This window comes from Pinus tabuliformis, chromosome Q, assembly GCF_031772625.1.
Source record: "Pinus tabuliformis cultivar Carrire ecotype Pingquan chromosome Q, CPIR1, whole genome shotgun sequence".
NCBI lineage: Eukaryota > Viridiplantae > Streptophyta > Pinopsida > Pinales > Pinaceae > Pinus > Pinus tabuliformis.
The window spans coordinates 573756994-573776131 of record NC_142296.1 but is presented as its reverse complement, the minus strand read 5'-3'; positions in this window follow the sequence as shown (position 1 = coordinate 573776131).

Genomic DNA, 19138 nt, shown 5'->3' with positions numbered 1-19138 from the left:
CATTGGCTGAAAATGAATCAGGACACAAAATTAAGTGCCTCAGATCTGACAGAGGTGGGGAGTTCACATCAAATGAATTTTTCGATTTCTGCGATGAACATGGGATAAGAAGAGAATTCTCTACAGCTAGAACTCCTCAGCAAAATGGGGTTGTGGAAAGAATGAACAGAACTATCCAACAAATGGCTCGTGCTATGCTCGATGAATCAGGTACTCCTGCAACCTTCTGGGGTGAAGCTGCACATGCTGCTGTTATCATTCTTAACAAAACAAATGTCCGAGTAAACAGCACTCAAACACCTCATGAGCTTTGGAGTGGTAAAACTCCTTCCGTGAAGCATTTCAAAATCTTTGGGAGCAAATGTTATATTAAGAATACTGATGAGCAACTTGGCAAACTTGAACCTAGAGCAGATGAGGGCATTCTTCTTGGTTATTCTCCACATAGCAAAGCATACAAGTGCTACAATAAAAGACTTGGCAGAATTGTTGACAGTATTGATATAGTGGTTGATGAGAAGGGATATATTCCTAGGCAAGTTCATCATGAAGACATTGAAGAAGATGAAGGTTACTCTCAAAGGCGAAATGATGAAGAAGAAGAACCTCAAGAAGAAGAAGAATCTCAAGAAGAACCAGAGGAGCAGACAAGAATAGAAGAGAAGACTCCATCCAGATATGTCCAAAAGAATCATCCAGAAACTCAGATTGTGGGGCAGAAAGAAGCAGGAGTACAAACAAGAAGGACACTTGCAGAAGCTTCAAGCTACTTGGCTCTACTCTCCTCCATTGAACCACAAAATGTGAAAGAAGCATGCAAAGATGAATGTTGGGTCAAAGCAATGGATGAAGAACTTGAGCAAATCGAAAGGAACAACACTTGGGAATTAGTTCCTAGACCAAAAGATAAGAATGTAATAGGAACAAAATGGGTCTTCAAGAATAAGTTAAATGAAAATGGAGAAGTAATTAGAAACAAGGCCAGACTTGTTTGTAAAGGGTATGCACAGCAAGAAGGAATAGATTTTGAAGAGACCTTTGCTCCTGTGGCAAGACTAGAGGCCATCCGAATGTTCCTTGCTCTCTCAAGCTTTCAAAACTTCAAGGTATTTCAAATGGACGTGAAATCAGCCTTCCTGAATGGAGACTTAGAAGAAGAAGTATATATTGAGCAGCCAGATGGGTTCATTCTTGGAAATGATCCAAACCTTGTATGCAGATTGAAAAAGGCACTCTATGGGCTCAAACAAGCTCCAAGGGCTTGGTACTATCGGTTGGACAAATATCTTCACCAACAAGGCTTTTCAAAAGGATCAGCAGATAGCAATCTCTATATAAAAGTTGAAAATAACAAATTGCTAATTCTTGTTGTTTATGTAGATGATATTATTTTTGGCAGCAATGAAGAGACTATGAGTCAAAACTTTGCCTTGGTTATGCAGAAAGAATTCGAAATGTCACTTCTTGGAGAATTGACATATTTTCTTGGATTGCAAATCCAACAAAATGAAGGAGGTATCTTCTTGTCTCAAACCAAATACCTCAAGCAGATCTTGAAGAAGTATGGCATGGAAGAGTCAAAGCCAGTATGTACACCCATGGTTACAGGATGCAGCCTCAGTGCAAATGATGAATCAGCAGCAGTTCACCAACCCACTTATAGATCCATGATTGGGAGTTTGCTTTATTTGACAGGTACTCGACCAGATATTACACATGCAGTAGGAATGGTTGGAAGATTTCAAGCCAACCCAAAGGAAACTCATCTTCAGGCAGTCAAAAGAATCTTCAAATATCTTCAAGGGACCCAAAACTATGGCTTATGGTATCCTAGAAATACAGATCTCACTCTTCATGCTTACACAGATGCAGATTGGGCTGGAAGTGTGGATGATAGGAAAAGCACAAGTGGAGGTGCTTTCTTCATGGGTTCCAGATTAGTATCTTGGTTCAGCAAGAAACAAAGTTCGATTGCCTTATCTACAGCTGAAGCAGAATATGTGGCTGCAGCATCTTGTTGCACACAACTTCTTTGGATGATGCAGACCTTGCAGGACTTTCAAATCACTTGCACTCCACCTGTCTCTATCTTATGTGATAATACAAGTGCAATCAGCATTTCAAAGAATCCAGTCATGCACTCAAAGACCAAGCACATACCAATCAAGTACCATTTTCTTCGGGAACAAGTGCTTGAGCAGAAGGTCAAGTTGGAGTATGTTCCTTCTAAGGAGCAAGTTGCTGATATTCTCACAAAACCACTGCCCAGGGAAACTTTTGAATATCTCAGACAAAAGCTGGGAGTAGTTGATGCTTCATCCTGTTGTTGAAGTTTGTTTGTTCTACAGAAAAGTTGGTATACGCAGGTTACGGAAGGGATATGAGCGTATACACGCGGATTCATGGTGGGTAAGTCGCGTGTATGCTGGACGCTTGTTGCAGAAAGAATATCCGCGTACATACGCTGTTTTATACAGGATAAAACGCGTATATGAAGTTCTGAACAGCAAGGGAAAACTCTGAAGTTCTGAACAGCAATAGGAATGTCAGAATTCTTCAGGCACAGTTTCAGGGAGTGCAACAGGCACAGGTTCAGGGGGAGCAGCTCAAAAGTCTCATAAAGCATTGTTGGCATTCAGATGTTTTGGTTGTTGGTTTCAGGAGAAGGAGCTCAGAAAGAAATTCTGGTTGCTGATCTAACAAGATGTTTATCAGATGCTGCTGGTGTCTTTCCTAAGTCTTGGTCTAGATCTGTTGTCTCTATGTCATGTATCTCTCTTGTCATATCTCTTTTATGGTGTCAAGGTCATGTAACGGCCTATGTTGGTTTCCCCACTATGCCTGGGATGAATGCTGTAATATAATTGGTTGTTTCTGATATGTCCCCTCTTGGTAGGGAGTATGGATGTATGTATTGAGTCTTTTGGTGATAGGAAGGTCCCTTATGGTGTATAAGTCTTGGTTCTTGTTGAAGAACATCTTTTGCAGATCTGGCCTACTGTCAGGGGGAGCACGAGTCAGCACAGCCAAGCAGAGGTATCAGCATGTCCTCAGGGGGAGCACAGCCCTTTGCCCTTGATGTCAAAGGGGGAGAGTGACTTGGTGTGGTGGTTGCCATCAAGTCCAAAGGGGGAGATTGTTGGCATTATGATTCAAGTGTTGTCCTTGATGGCAACTCACTCAGAGGATGGTACAGGTGCTCAGAGGTTGGTACAGGTGATGGCAACTTAATCAGAAGACAGATCTCAGTACAGCATGCCAAGGAAGCTCATACACGCCGTTTCGTTAAGCCCAAGTCGCGTGTACACGCTAGTTCGATTCATAAAAAGCGCGTGTATGTGGAAAGGTTCCTTTGGTCCATGGTGGTTAGTCCTTGGAAGTTGTGCCTATGATTTCGGACCATTGTGTCTCGACGGGCGTGTCGATCCCTAGTTTTGAAGTTGATGGTATTGTGTTACTATGGTTTTGGCTCTTGGTATTGAGCTAGGCCTAAGACTATATAAGGAGAAGAAGATCATTAGGCAAAATCATCTTTCGACAAGGCTTGAATATCTAAGAGAGAAAGAGATCTGATATGCAGGTTCTGGGTTGCTTGATCTAAGCCAAGGAGAGATCACATCGGTTGATGGAAGACTAGATCTAAGGATAGATCGGGATCTAATGGTTTGAAATGCACTATCATGATATGGTTGATTATGCGTATTTCTAGATCTGCATATTGTCGCAATGTTACGTTCTGGATCTAACTAATGTCTGGTACAGCTGCAAATTGAGAAAGTTTATTTTTAGATCTGTACGCAGGTTGGCTTCGGTAAAAGCGCGTGTATACGCGGGTTTTGCTCATTGAAGTAGCGTATATCTTTTGAAGCTTGATTTTGGGTTTACAGTGGGGTCTGACTGTTATTGCAGAGTTCTGTAGTCTGCTCTGTGTTCTGGTAACTGGTGATTGACAGGGTTCAGTGGTTCAGTGATTCAAAGTTTGGTTGTTTTATGCTTCAATGATCTGTTGTGGAAATTGAATGAATTGTGGTCTTCAGATTGTAATGTTGTGCTTCAGGAATATCCAAGTCTGAAAATGTATGAAAAGTGATACCTGAAAGAAGGAAGATTGTAGGTCAGCACCTACGTACTAGTATCTTGGCTAGTACAAGAGCAAAGGGGGTTGGAGCTCCCTTCCAAGGAAGTTTGGAGAACGAGAGAAGGTTGTAGCCTTCTGCAGGTTGTAGCCTGCGTACTGGTATAAGGCTGCACCAGTACAAAAGATTGTAAACTGAAGTTTCATATTAAAGAAAGATAGAGACAACTTGCAGCAGGTGGTTTTCACCCACATTGGGTTTCCACCTTATATCTTGGTGTTCATGTGTGTGGCTTTTTATCTGTTCTGTTATACTGCACATGTTTACTGTTAATGTGGTGAATAATGTCCTGATGCACTTAATTGAAGAATAAGCTAACTAAATTGTGAGTTTTCTTCTTATACGCTGTTTTACTTCGTCACAGTAGCGTGTACACGCTGGTTCACTTAACTGAAGTAGCGTATATGTTTCTGAGCATTTAAAAAGTTTGATTAATCTGATAATACTGATTCACCCCCCCTCTCAGTATTATTTCCAACACAAAGTACATAGGAGTTGTGGCATAATAAGGGATGTTTAATACATTATGGGATGTGTTTAATTTCCCTAGAAAATTATGACCATTAAAAGCGAAAGTTCACGTTAAACACGTGGAAAGTTGCATTTATGAGGAAGGATTGGCAAGATCTAGCGATAGATATGCAATCAATGAACACAATTTGAACAAAATCGAAGATAATGATGAGGTTAGAAACTAAAAATATATATAAAAATTCATGTCCCACCTAGATTTGGAACTTTGATGAATTTAGAGTTTAAGTGTTAATAATGTGAAGAAGTTGGAGAAATTCTCACTGTCGTGTGTGGTATGTGCGTTATTGGGAAGAAATTATTTGTAATTTTTGTGAGAAGGGATTATCTGGAATCATGGAAGAAACCCCTGGTACACCCACATTAGCATCAATGGAAGCAACATCATCAGAAAAAAAAAAAAAGAGATCCTCACGGAAGAAACCAACGAAGGAAGAGAGAACAAAGAGGAAACAAGATAAAAAACTTGTTGAACCTCAACAAGAAGCCGAGAAAGTCAGAGATAGTGAGGAATAAGTGGAGCACATAGAGCATATGGAAATAGATCATGCAGGAGCCAGAGGATTCACAACCCCCTCTGATAGCTTTAGATGTTTGCGAAGCCACACAATATGCCTCACTGTGGTATACCACTCAACCATCACGAGAAATGGAGGACATGATGTTTTTATTTTATATGACATGGATTTACATATGTTGGTGAACCAACACCCCCTCCTATCACTAAGCCTATATGAGTAGTATAGCATTGTTGCGAAGTTTAAAGTTGATTTTCACAAAGCCTATATATAGGCTTGCAAAGACACAAAGAATAAATGGTATCCCATGCCATATTTGGTAATAGAAAATGATCTCCTCGCAATAGTACAATAGTGGCCCACAGAATGGATGACTATGTCAGAGGTAGAGGTAGAGCCAAAGTTAGTGTGATAGAAGAGGACACCTCATAGCATGGTGAAGCGAGTGGAAAGGACAAAATTAAGGATGAGAAAGAATTAGAGGAAGAGGAACAACATGATGACGGTCTTTAGGATCCTCCTGAAGGAGATAAGTAGAATAATGAGGTTGAAAAGGCATAAACAAAACAAATTTTCGCAGAAAAAAGGAAGGCATAGGGTGAAGCTATGACAAAAATCAAGAAGAAGAAGAAGGTGGACAAGACGAAGGATACCAAACCAATGAACCTTATGGATGGGGACCTAGAGGAGATTAGGGATAGAAGTTAGGAGGTGACAATAGAGTCATAGAATAATTGCTAATATCGTTATGGTGCACTTCTCACAGGTGTGCAAGAGTGCATTGCATAACTTAAAATTTTGACACAAACAGTTAGACAACCCATGCAGATTGAAGAGGCGAGTGGAGAAGAAAGGAAAATAGAGCCTACACTTGTAGTGAGGTTAGCGCTAATGCCTTCTGAAGCACTATAGTTTGACTCTATCTAGGTACAACAACAAGAAAAATGGTGGAATCATGTCAACATGAACATCATAGCGGTAACATTGCCAAGACTACAGAAGCTACACATGGAGATAATAGAAGAATTGAAGTTGCATGAACAAGATACCTTGCAACTGAATATTCAGGTAGAGAAAGAGCATGCTTCACTTCAACAGAAGCTCGACCAGATGATCCAGGAGAGGGATTAAGTATTCCAATAGTAACAGAAGATCAAGGAGGTGATTGAAGCAACATTTAAAGAGATTCTGGACCTTGATGGCTGTGAAGAAAAATCAGTAGAGGATAAGGTCACGAAGATAGGCCTTGCAATTAAAGGATAGAAGAAGAATATTACATATGTGTAGTTTAAATATGAAATGTAGATCATTGAGCTCCAAATGAAGCTACAAGAAACTATGTTGTAGGAAGTAAGAGAGAAGAGGGAGACTAACCTGAAGACTGAAATGGCTAGTATCTCTGCATTAGTGGCAGACTATGGAAAACTTTTAGATGAGAGTTAAAAAATTTGGACTTTGTTGCAGGAAGATTGAAATGAACAGAAATTGTAGGAAGATAGTCAACAGAAGCAGAAGTAGTGGGAACATATTCAGGCACCTGCGAAGACCTTACCAATCTTGCGGAAGCTCACCAAAATTAATGAGGGAAAGGCCCTCCGAAAGAAAATTGAATAACTAAAGAAGGAATAAAATTATTTAATAGATAGGACTCATCCATGACAGGATGAGGTTCTCCAACTATAACATGAATTAGATGAGAAGCTTCAAGAGCTTTGATAGAGAGAGAGAGAGAGAGAGAAATGGTGTAGAAGGTTGTAGAACATGTGACAAAAGCACTATTGGAAGAGCCGAGAAAAGAGGAAAAGTAGTTGACAAATACTTTGCAAGATTTCAAGAATACTTACAACCATATTGTAGTAAAATCAGAGGCAAAGCAGCTGAGTGACTTAGGATGAGTCACATGTGAGTGTTCAAGGCCTATTGGGCACAGCCCAACTTGGCCTAAATTTTGGTAAAGACTCTTCATTTAAGGAGCAAGGTGCTTAGTGGAGAATGCAATGGAGCACGATGGACCATATAGTAGAGATGTGGAGTGCCAAGTGGACTGTGCAATGAAGAAGTTGGAATATACTGCATAGCATAAGGATGTCAGAGTGTGTCGATGCCCCTACTTTTTGTAAAAGCATGTGATAATGTAAAGGATCAATGGTTGTAGCTACTTATTTTAATGATTCCATGGTATTTGGATCATGGTGTTGTAATGATATACCCTTGATGTAATAGTATATATAGGGTAAACTAATAAGAATAAGAATCATGTTTATGTTCCATATCGGTGTTTATGGTTGAATTATTGTGATCTATAATTTATGGCAAAGGAAAGGCTCTGCAGCTGAGTATGTAGAGGCATGAATCTGTAGCTGAGTGTGTAGATGACTTGCAGCTTGGTGTGCAGGTCAAGAAGTGTTTTTGTACATGAATTATTATTATAAGCAACTGTTCTTGTGGACATGGTCCCACATTTGGATTAACCACGGTAAAACCTGTGTCTTCATGTGTTTATTTTTTTATTGTCAATTGTAGTTTAGAAGTTTATTATAGATGCATTTTATTACAACACAGAGATGATTTATGAGTTCATATGACATGTTTATGTGATTAAATGAATGCGGTGAAGTAATATATTCATGTTAAGAATAAAATATAATTTAAAATCCACATCGCATAATCACTCAAGGATGCAGAAACTTGGTTCTGTGTACTCCATAATCACTTATGATGAGACTGCGATATGATTGCAGGTCATTGCAAAAGGGCCAGTGATTAAGGGTTTTTTTGGTTCACAGTATAGATCGAACCTGGGTCAGCACAAATCATAACCAACATTGATCATTCCCTCATGATCCTACCTTGAATTTAAGAGAGTCATCATCTTCATGCAGTAGGGTGACATTGAGGTGTTTTTTGTGACAAGGAAGGACAAGTCAACTTGGGGATATCTCTACAAGATAGACTACTATTATTGGTTGTAAAATATATGCTATCTATATTAATACAAAGCGTATCATGTTTTCATATATGTGTTTTGCTACATTTAAATTCATGTGTTTCGATGCCTTATTGATTCATTGAATATAGTATTTGAATTATGCTACATAGATGTTGCTGATCCTTATTGTGGTTGTATATGCAGGTTGTAATTATAACAATCAAATTTATGATTGGAGCTTACAAGCCAAGAGGAATTTAAAGCTTATGGCAGATTCCAAGTAAGCCTCTTTCCTATTATTCAATTTCTCTAAGGGAAATTCTATATTCTTTGCTTTTTGTTGTTCTATACTAGTACAATAGGTATAGGGAAGATACTTTTATCTAGAATCATAAATTTGACATAGCAAATCGTGACTCCACTAGGGATCAATTCTTCCATTTGTGGTTTCCTTGACTGTAGCACCATTTTCACTTCTTTAAGTGACCATGATTGATTCACTTAGACCTTAATTAACCCTTGGAAAACCCTTCTTCGAGCTTGATATTATTTTTTGTGTCATATTTTAGTTGAATCTGCCTTAGCGCACCCGCTATTCTAGAGACAAAGTGCTTCAACACACTCTCTCCTTCTTTGCACCTAGTTGGAGAGAACTGGTGCTTGTTCTATAGATGTGTTGATCCCTGTAAGATGCAAAAAATTATTTTTCATTCCTAGCTCTCTAATTTACTTGGGTACAACTTCTTTTCCTTGTGTCTTTTAGTTTTTCCCTATCTCTTTGAAGGCAATAAAACACTTGACTTTGTGTAAAATTAAGTGAATTTTCCTTTGGTCATTACTTAGAGGTTTGTTTCAGTGTCTTAACAATTTTTGAGTGTTTTTTCTTTCGTTTTTGAAACAAAAAACTCCCCCTCAAATGCATGGCGGGTGGGGGGGCTGAGTTGTTGTTATAGACTTTTTTGTGCCTTACAGCATGAAGCATGAAATGTTAATAATTTGAGGGATCCAAAGTCCCTAAACATGTTGTTCCTACCCCTAGAGGAACAAGGTCAGCAAACCACAGCACTGAAAATCAGTTTTCCACCTGAAAACACTCAAAAACAAGCTATTTCTGGATCATGTCAGCTGCTCCACTGAGCATCTGCGCTGAATGTCAACTGCTCCACTCTGTACCTGCGCTGAATGTCAAAAGCAATGAAGGCTACCTGCACTGGGCGAGATTGGCCAAGTGGCACAGTCATTCTGCAAGGTGTCAAATGCCCAGGAAGCTTCCAAAATGACACTTGGATCAGGGAATTCGCCTTGTGATGAGTAAGAGGATCTAGATCTCCAAGTGGAAGCAAGAAACTCCAAGTGGACTCAAGAACTGAAGTATAACTGAAGTGGGAGAGGACACTAGTCAGCTTCATGCCAGCCTCAAGCTGACTCATCCTTTCTCCAAATCTCCTATATATAGAGCTCTCTCATGAGGTCTAGGGAGGCTGGAATCTTGTGAATGTAAGGAAGTGCTGTTGGTTTGTGCATAGAACTATTGAGTGATTGCTTTGAAGGACGTGAAGAGGAGATTTCTTTCTGCTGGGAGGTGTTGCTGGATTGGGCCTCTTATGGTTGTAACATTCTCAGAACTTTATTTCTTCCATTAATAAAGCATTTGAGGTTCTTCTATATGCATGTGTCTTAATGGTGTATTGATGCTTGTATATTTGATTTATTCTAATCCTTGAATCAATTATGGATGTATGCTTCTTGTAGTTTCCCTTTCTTGTGCTTTTGCAGGATCTTTGTGTAGTTGGGCCAGTGAAAGAACCTAAGGAGCTGGGAGCAAGCAGCAAAGAGGGAAGATTGGATCAACCATTAGCGGAAGACAACGGTTAGTGGATCCCTTTCTCCTCTCTCTTACATCTCATAAAGAAGTAATCTTGAATAGCTTTGCATTCAGTTGTTGCTGAGGTACTATCACCCTTAGAGTGGGATAGGGTCATTCCGTATTGGATACTTTTCCCAACAACAAATTGGCGACTCCACTGGGGATCGTATCTTGTTGGCTGTTTGTGTTTTTGCTATTCATTTCATAAACAAAGGGAGTACCGAATCGAACTGTGTTTGAATCTTTCAAATGCAAAGTAGAGGGCAGCTACTCTAGCTCAGTTTCTGAGCAAGTTTATGATTTGAAGAGCTGATCCACAAGGAATCTAATAAGCTCTTAGTGATAGCTTTTCATCTTCCTTGTCATCCCTTAGTGTGTCCTTGACTGATAGCTTCTGATTTGAGCAAAAACTGTGAATTTTTGAGTAATCTGTGACCCGGAAACCAAGAGAAACGAAAGTTTCGTTCTTCAGTGCAGGCTGTACAAAGGCTGTTTGCATTTCAGCGCAGTTCCTGAAGGGGCTACCTGCGCTAAAGGTCAAACAGGCAGTGTCCCACCTGCGCTGGACTAGTCTTGCCTTGTGCTACTGGGGTTTCCTGCTGTTTCTTGCCCTGTTTTCACCTTTGTTTTTGTTGTTTGTTACCAGTCAGTGTGCCTATCTGAAACCAACTTTCCTTGTCACTATTCCGCCTCAGTTGTATAAAGAAACTGTGTTTGTTCTTTGTGTATTTCTTGTGCATTTACATTTTCCCATAACGAAAGTGAACTAGTCTTGCTGTGACCTCTTAGATCTAGACCTGTGAGAAAGTGTCGTTTTGATCTTAAGAGTTAGTTTGTTCGATGTTCATAGCTGATTGAGCTTTTTCTTTCGTCATTTGGTTTGAGTTTATGTATTTCTAGTGTCGAAACAAGTAAATCTTAAGGTGTCTTTTGATTTTGGACAAACTTGTTTGCTTTCACTTGAAATTGAATTCAAAATTATACAACAGCTTTCTTTTTGCATTACACCAACATTAAGAAAGAGAAAAGAAATACTTGCATTGTGCATGTGCATTATGACAGCTTGCATGTTGATTTAGGAAAAAGTGCATTAGTGTGTGCTCTATGATCTGTGTGAAAAGATGTTATCTTTCTTTTCCCTCAGTAGTTAAGATTTTCAAAGTTGAAAGATTGAAAAGCTTGCTTATCATCTTAGACTGCATTTAGGAGTGTTATCATACATCTCGTGGTGATCCATAAAGGCAAACTGCTAAACAAGATCAACCTTAAAATAAATTGAATTTACATAACAATGCATTGAAACATAACGCAAACACATAGAGGTCTAAGCTAGAGACGTGTTCCGGCGTCGTTAAACGTGATATCTTAACGTTGAGTGGTTGGGTGATTCCTCCACGGTGAAGCGATAAGTATCAATAAGGACTTGTGCTCCCACGTACCGTCGTGTATATATTGGGAGACCCCTATAGGAACAAAGCCTTTATCCAATAGGAAACCGTGTCGGCCGCCCTACTGATCGCAATGCAGTGAACACAGCATTCACGAAGATCGACCACTCGTACCGTAAAACGTATTCTGTGGTTTTGCGAAAAGTTTGGCACACCCTCTGCCTAGAACTCCAGAGCAGTTTCTTTTGGCCTTTTTCAAACTCTATAACTGAAAAAGTCCATCCGAGCATTTGTCACTTCGGGCTCGTTAAAACATCGAAGGAGACTAGAGTCATCTTTAGCTTTTTCTCGACTCTTAAAAAGTGAAAAAGCAAGTTGTGTCTAAGCGTCGTTATAAAATTTATTTTAAACGGAACATAATCACCTCCTATTCCCGCGTTGATCTTAAGTTGAGAACATGGAACGCCCCAACCAAGGAATTCCACATGATGGAAATCCTAGTCCTTTCTCCTCTTGGGGAGAAGTTGGTGCGCCCCACATGGCCACATTGTCGCTTCCAGGACTGACAATTGGTCTGCCTATTTGGATATTCTCAACTAATGTAGTTCAGACCACCATGGTTCCTGAGCAGTCGAGTCAACAGTTAGATCAGTCTAGAGCTGCCCACCAGCCTTCTACTTCTTATAACTCTTCCTCCAATCCTTCATCTTCGCAGGGTAGAGCCAGCAAAAGCCAAGCTCCCATGGAGAAGAAGGAGAAGAAGAAGAAAGAGAAGAAGAAGAAAGAACCTAAGGCGACTGGGGGCAAGCAAAAAACATCTGACAAAAATCCACACACAACACAGACCGGGCCTAAATCGCCATGTGTCATATGTAGAGGAGACCACTTCCATAGAGATTGTCCCTGTATTCCCCGGATACTAAGGGACTGGTCCCCTCGTCTGCACAATTCGGGAGCATCAACCTCTGATAGCCATGTTGATTGCTTACCGTCAACCAGCGAAAGTGAAGGTTCAAGACAAAGAGGGGGAGCAAGATCCCCCTGCAGACTGTGTGAAGGCGATCACGCCATCCACCATTGTCCCTTCTTAGACGAAGCGAAGAGAGTTTTGGAAGATCGCCCGGTTTCACCGTTGGGACTTCCTCCTGGATACAAAAAACTCGTGCCAAGTCCTTCGTTGGTTGAAAATACAGCTGGCCCGTCCAAGTGGTCAGCTGAAGCGTCAGTCATTGAAAATGAACCTACTGAATCCAGACCAGACGAAAGTCTAAAGGTCGATACGGCAGTTGACCTGGTTCTTCCTTCAGAGGTTTCATCCTCAAATGACACCGTCACTGAAGATTCATCTTCAAATGACACCCTCACTGAAGAGAATAAGGATGATACCATCCAGATTCTTTTCATCAGCACAGACTCTGATGAGCATCAGGGCAATGCACCCATTCCTTTATCGCAGGAAGGAACATCGTCAGGGTCATATCCGGCCGTGTATTCGGTCCCACCACCGAGCAACCTGGTTGTGTCCTTTGATTGGAACCAACTAGGCAGACCCCGGTTACCAGCCAATATACCATTTAGAATCATAGTCCAAATCTACAGAATGGTAATGGCTGGAACTATCATTGATGAAGGGGCATCTGTGAGTATCCTTTCCTCTATTGCTTGGAAAGCACTGGGTTCCCCGGCGCTTTTGCCTGAGATAAGAAATCTCTCGGGTTTTGATAAAGGAACCAGTCGACCATTAGGGATCCTCCCCAATGTGCCTGTTACATTGAAAGGGAAGACCGTTCAAATGAACGTGATGGTCATCCAAGGACCCTTGGATTATAACCTACTCCTTGGATGAGACTATATATATTGCATGGGAGCTATAGTCTCCTCACTCTTTAGAGTAATGTTTTTTCCACACGAAGGAAGAATGGTCAAGCTCGTAGACCAACTTTCATTTCCGGGATCACGCATCGCAAATAGTCAAATACCAACCCTGAATGGTCTATTCACCCAAGAAATGTCTCCACCCCCAGTCCTCCTTCCCGATGAGTGCAAGTGATTCGGAAAGATGGGGCTGGAACCCAGGGGGCATGCATCTTGGTCTGCTTTGGGTAGAGGAAACCTTGGGTATAAGGTAGAATTTCCGCGAAAGAATGTGACTAGTCTGTACCCCATCCGTGAATGGAAGAGGGGTTGTTCTAGAACAGAATTCTTTTGATAAGGTTACTTGTCTGACAAAGGTCATTCACCATTGTCTACTTTGGTAGACAGTGCCGAAGAAAGAGATTGATTTGCGGCAGCAAATAGAACCATCTTTGGCTAACCAGGAAGAGGCAAGCCTCACCCTTTAAAACAAATGTTTTATCAGATAAGTAGGGGCAGCCTTGAAATTGTACTTTATACCTGGGGGCATGCAAACCTTTTGGAGTACAAGCTAGGAGCGGTTATTTATCTGTTTTTGGGATTAACCGTTTCCTAACTTGCATAAAGAAAGGATGTGGGGCAAAGGTCAAAATTTGCCAGAGAGAGAGCATAGCTTATGTGAGGTGCAAGCTCTATAAAAATTGGAATCTTGCAGGAGACATTTCTTATCTTATGACTGGTATATCGAGCAGTTTTACCGCGGAATTTATGCTCGTTAAAAAATAGAAAAGCGAGATCCGAGCAGTTTTAGCGTCATAGTTCATGCTCGTTAAAAAATAAACATAAGCTTTTGAGCAGTGTTTTGGCGCATTCAAGCTCATTAAAAAATGAACCCATCTCGGTAAATAACCATTGTGATCGTAAATTTATTAGCCATAAAAAGCCTTGGTCGTGTTTTGCACCTGCCACCTCCATTCCAGTTGGCCAATCGTTCACCTCCATATGATTGTTTACCCATTTTGAGGAACAGCTGCGAAGAGTGATTTCACTTAGCCATCCTTGTGACACTGTCGTGATTGGAAAATTCCAACTTGTACCTGGAATCAGCTGCTATCCCTGTTTATCACTCGTTCCTCAAAAGACGAGTCTTCTTTGAGCTCTTTTCTCCTAACTCGTAAAATATGAAAAGTTTGCCGAGTTTTGGCCTTCCAGCTCGCTAAAGTGACCGGAAGAGCTATCCCTCCTCTAGATTTTAATCTTTTTGGACCTGAGGGATTATTGCACAAAAAGGTCGAGCGCTTGTTTTATTCGGCTCGTTAAAGTAATCGAAAACTCATCCCTTCTGTATTGTTTTATACTTTTTTGGACTTAAGGGATTAGATGACGAAAAAGGAATTTTGGAGTTAACTTTCTGTACCTTTTCAGACTCTCTAAAAATGAAAAGTACCGAGTTTTCCTTGTCGTTAGACTCGTTAAAATGATTAAATAGCGACAAACTTGTCTTTAGACGAGAACGAGTTTCCCTATCGCTAAGCTCGTTAAAACATAGTGATGGGCTTGCCCAAAGGGCAGGTTATAGAACAAGCATATGTTATCCTCCTCAAGATTGACAAAAATAAAGAGGTACTGGTCAGAAATGACTAGGGAAAAATTGGGAGAACCTCAAAGCTTTAATGGTAGCAAGTCGCTCTTGAACATGACACTTTGTCCTCCGTATCACATCGGGTTGGGTTGTTTCATTCACCGGTCTGATCACCATGGTCCTCGCCAAACCATCCACATTTGGGGTAATGCTACCAATCCATCACATCAGTGTCGTTATATGTTCAAGAGATGTTGTTCAGAAAGAGTCAACCGTGTCCCATCCACTGCCATACATTATCCTTCATCCACCCATGATCGCCACCCTGAATCATATTTCACAGATTGTTTTCACCTCCACTAAAATCATTAGCTACGTTCCGTGTCATTGATGTGGGATTCATTAAGGCCCTCCTTTGACGGATCGCTTCTTGTCAACTTCAGCTCATTATCCAAGAAGTTGATCTAGGAACAAACCCCCCAGTACTTTGAAGCTTGCATGCCTCAATGGCAAGTTTCTCACTTCCGGCGACAGGTATACATCAATGACCTTCGACCAGAAGATTTTGCGTGGTGTTCGACGCCAAGTCCTTTATTCACACCACGTGAATTGTACTGCAGTACCTTGAGGGTCATTATCATTATCGGTGATTCCTCTCGCGCTTGTTAACGGTTTACATTATTGACCGGTAATCAAGCAATGTCTTTCCATGTTCGACTTCAGCGCAATTCTCACATGGATCGACTTGTACTTAGAGTGAAGATCGAACGAGTTTGAAGACCCCGGATCTAGTTTCATCCATCCGGGCTGCGATATATATATTCAGGATATAAAGACATTTGTTATGTACATCATTGCAGCAGATGATCATCCTACTCAAAGGATGATAATTTCAGCAGAGAATTATCAGTCTACCACCAGATGATCGTCTGTTCTATGTACCAAAATGAATTTATAAAGCTGAGCATGGGAATGCCCGCCTCAGCTAGATCATGAAAGCAGAATGAAAAATAATGTATTGTATTGTATTTTATTATAGGGCACCTCTCAGCGATTGAATGAACTTCGGATCCTCCTGATAAAGCATTTCACCCGATAAATGACCTCATACTTTAGGGGGCAACTGTTATAGACATTTTTGTGCCTTACAGCATGAAGCATGAAATGTCAATAATCTGAGGGATCCGAAGTCCCTAAACATGTTGTTCCTACCCCTAGAGGAACAAGGTCAGCAAACCACAGCACTGAAAATCAGTTCTCCACCTGAAAACACTCAAAAACAAGCTATTTCTGGATCATGTCAGCTGCTCCACTGAGCATCTGCACTGAATGTCAACTGCTCCACTCTGTACCTGCGCTGAATGTCAAAAGCAATGAAGGCTACCTGCGCTGGGCGAGATTGGCCAAGTGGCACAGTCATTTTGCAAGGTGTCAAATGCCCAGGAAGCTTCCAAAATGACACTTGGATCAGGGAATTCGCCTTGTGATGAGTAAGAGGATCTAGATCTCCAAGTGGAAGCAAGAAACTCCAAGTGGACTCAAGAACTGAAGTATAACTGAAGTGGGAGAGGACACTAGTCATCTTCATGCCAGCCTCAAGCTGACTCATCCTTTCTCCAAATCTCCTATATATAGAGCTCTCTGATGAGGTCTAGGGAGGCTGGAATCTTGTGAATGTAAGGAAGTGCTGTTGGTTTGTGCATAGAACTATTGGGTGATTGCTTTGAAGGAGGTGAAGAGGATATTTCTTTCTGCTGGGAGGTGTTGCTGGATTGGGCCTCTTATGGTTGTAACATTCTCAGAACTTTACTTCTTCCATTAATAAAGCATTTGAGGTTCTTCTATATGCATGTGTCTTAATGGTGTATTGATGCTTGTATATTTGATTTATTCTAATCCTTGAATCAATTATGGATGTATGCTTCTTGTAGTTTCCCTTTCTTGTGCTTTTGCAGGATCTTTGTGTAGCTGGGCCAGTGAAAGAACCTAAGGAGCTGGGAGCAAGCAGCAAAGAAGGAAGATTGGATCAACCATTAGCAGAAGACAACGGTTAGTGGATCCCTTTCTCCTCTCTCTTACATCTCATAAAGAAGTAATCTTGAATAGCTTTGCATTCAGTTGTTGTTGAGGTACTATCACCCTTAGAGTGGGATAGGGTCATTCCGTATTGGATACTTTTCCCAACAACAGTTGTGTATGAGTGTTAATCACTTATGAGCGACATCATCTTTTTTATAAGACTTTGTTTCGTTCTTTCTTTATTCTTGTTAATTAAAGTTCGTATGCATAAATTGATTATTGAATTTTAAAAGTAAATTGTACATTATAGTTAAAGTTTGTGTGGCTTCTTTCGTTAGTGATCAAGTTGCATTCATATGTTTCTTTTCATTTAAAACACTAAAAGAAAAAAAAAATTACTTGCATTGCATATAGGGCTTTGATTTTGATTTGAATAGTGAAGTTGAGGAGAATGACCATTGTATCACTTATTTGTTACATTGTTGACATATTTCTTCTTCGTCTACTTAGTCAGGTCTTTCAGTGTTAAAAGGAAAATGGAAATAGTTTTTTTTTTCATACTAGTTGTATCATAGGCATGTTTAGGTGACATCGCGTTTTGAGCCATGAAATCAAAACATAATTCAACATCAACTCTAAAATTCACCTCAATGAATGTAAGGAGCATTTGAAGCATTAATGAAAACATCTAGAGGTCTAGGTTAGAGACATGTTCAGTGTCCTTAAGCGTAGGAGCTATCATTTTTTGTCAGCGCTACATTCAGGGATTGATATTCCATTCCACGTACGTAAATGTATCAGATCATTCTCCACGTACCTCATGTTATATTAGATGGCGCGCCACACATGAAAAGTATATGAGAACGATCTCATTGTATGGTTACACATTAGAAAACACTAACACAAACTGCGATTCCATGTACCTTTGAGTATATTTTGAAATTCCACACTACGTTTCTATCCTTACTTTAGATAACTGGGTTGGCTACCTTGTACACTATGATACACTGAACCCAACATTCAAGGATATTTGTTGCTCGTACATAAATCATTGGTTCACGATGGTGGTATATTATAGTTCACAGTGACGTGTTCATCCTTATCTACCTAGTCTCCCCTTTTCTTTATTTGTGTCTTTAATTTCTAAAATAAATTAATTAACCGCAGAACAAAATCCTCACCATGGAATAATTCCTTAGTGGATCTTAGGTTGAAACTAATGGCGAAAATTCCCAAGTCTACCAATCAAGAAAACCCCTCTTATGGGAATCCTAGTCCTTTTTCTCCTTTTGGAAATATTGGTGCTCATTATATGTCAATGTTGTGCCTTCCTAGATTTACCATTGGTTTACTAGTTTCATTATTTTTGAACCCTATGGTGTTGAATGTGAAAGTTAATACTCAACCAAGTGTTTCTTCACTTGAACAACATCAACCTTAAGTTGATCCTAAATTTGATCCTTCTCCTTCTTCACTTGTTATTTCTTCATCCCTTTCTTCCTCCCTGCCTGGTGAAATTCTTTAGTCTAGTAACCAATATTCTAAGAAGAAGAAGAAGAAAAATAAGAAGACGGGCAACCAAGACACCATTTCTACCAATGCAACTAGTATGGAGAAACTTTCCAGTCAACCCCACAAATTTAAATTCCCTTGCAAGTTATGTAAGGGTGACCACATTCTTAGATATTTTCCTAGTATTTCCAAGGTATTAGAAATGTGGTCCATGATCTCACATCATCATTTTTTATCAACTTCTAGAGATCATGCTAGCGATAAACCATTGACTAGTGATCATAAGGTCCATAGAAAGAAGGGTAAATTAAAGTTTCTTTGTAAGTTAGTTAAGGGAATCATCCAATGCACCTTTTCCCTTTTATGGTTGAAGCATCCAAACTATTGGAAACCCTTACCGCTTCTCAAAAGTAGCTTCCATTGTGTTACAAGAAGCTTTCCCCTAGTCCTCCACTAGTTGATGAAGTGATTGATAAAAATATATCTCGAATAAATCCCACTCTCTCTAAACATGAGTCCCATGAGTCCATTATCAACCAATCATTGGTTGCAAAAATGGTTGACTTGTATCCATATTTATTTGATCGTATTTCTCTTATAGAGACTGAGTCTCATACTGCTCAGGTTCTTCTCTTTTCTTCAAGTTCTAATGAACTGCGAGGCAATCCTCCCGTTCCAATGGCAGAGGGGGATAATCATCCCATTCCCATTGCTCAAGGAAGTAGTTCTCCTATTACCGTAGCATAAGGGGGTTGTTATTGTGTTCCCACAACACTCCCTCCAAGTAGTATGGTCACTTCCT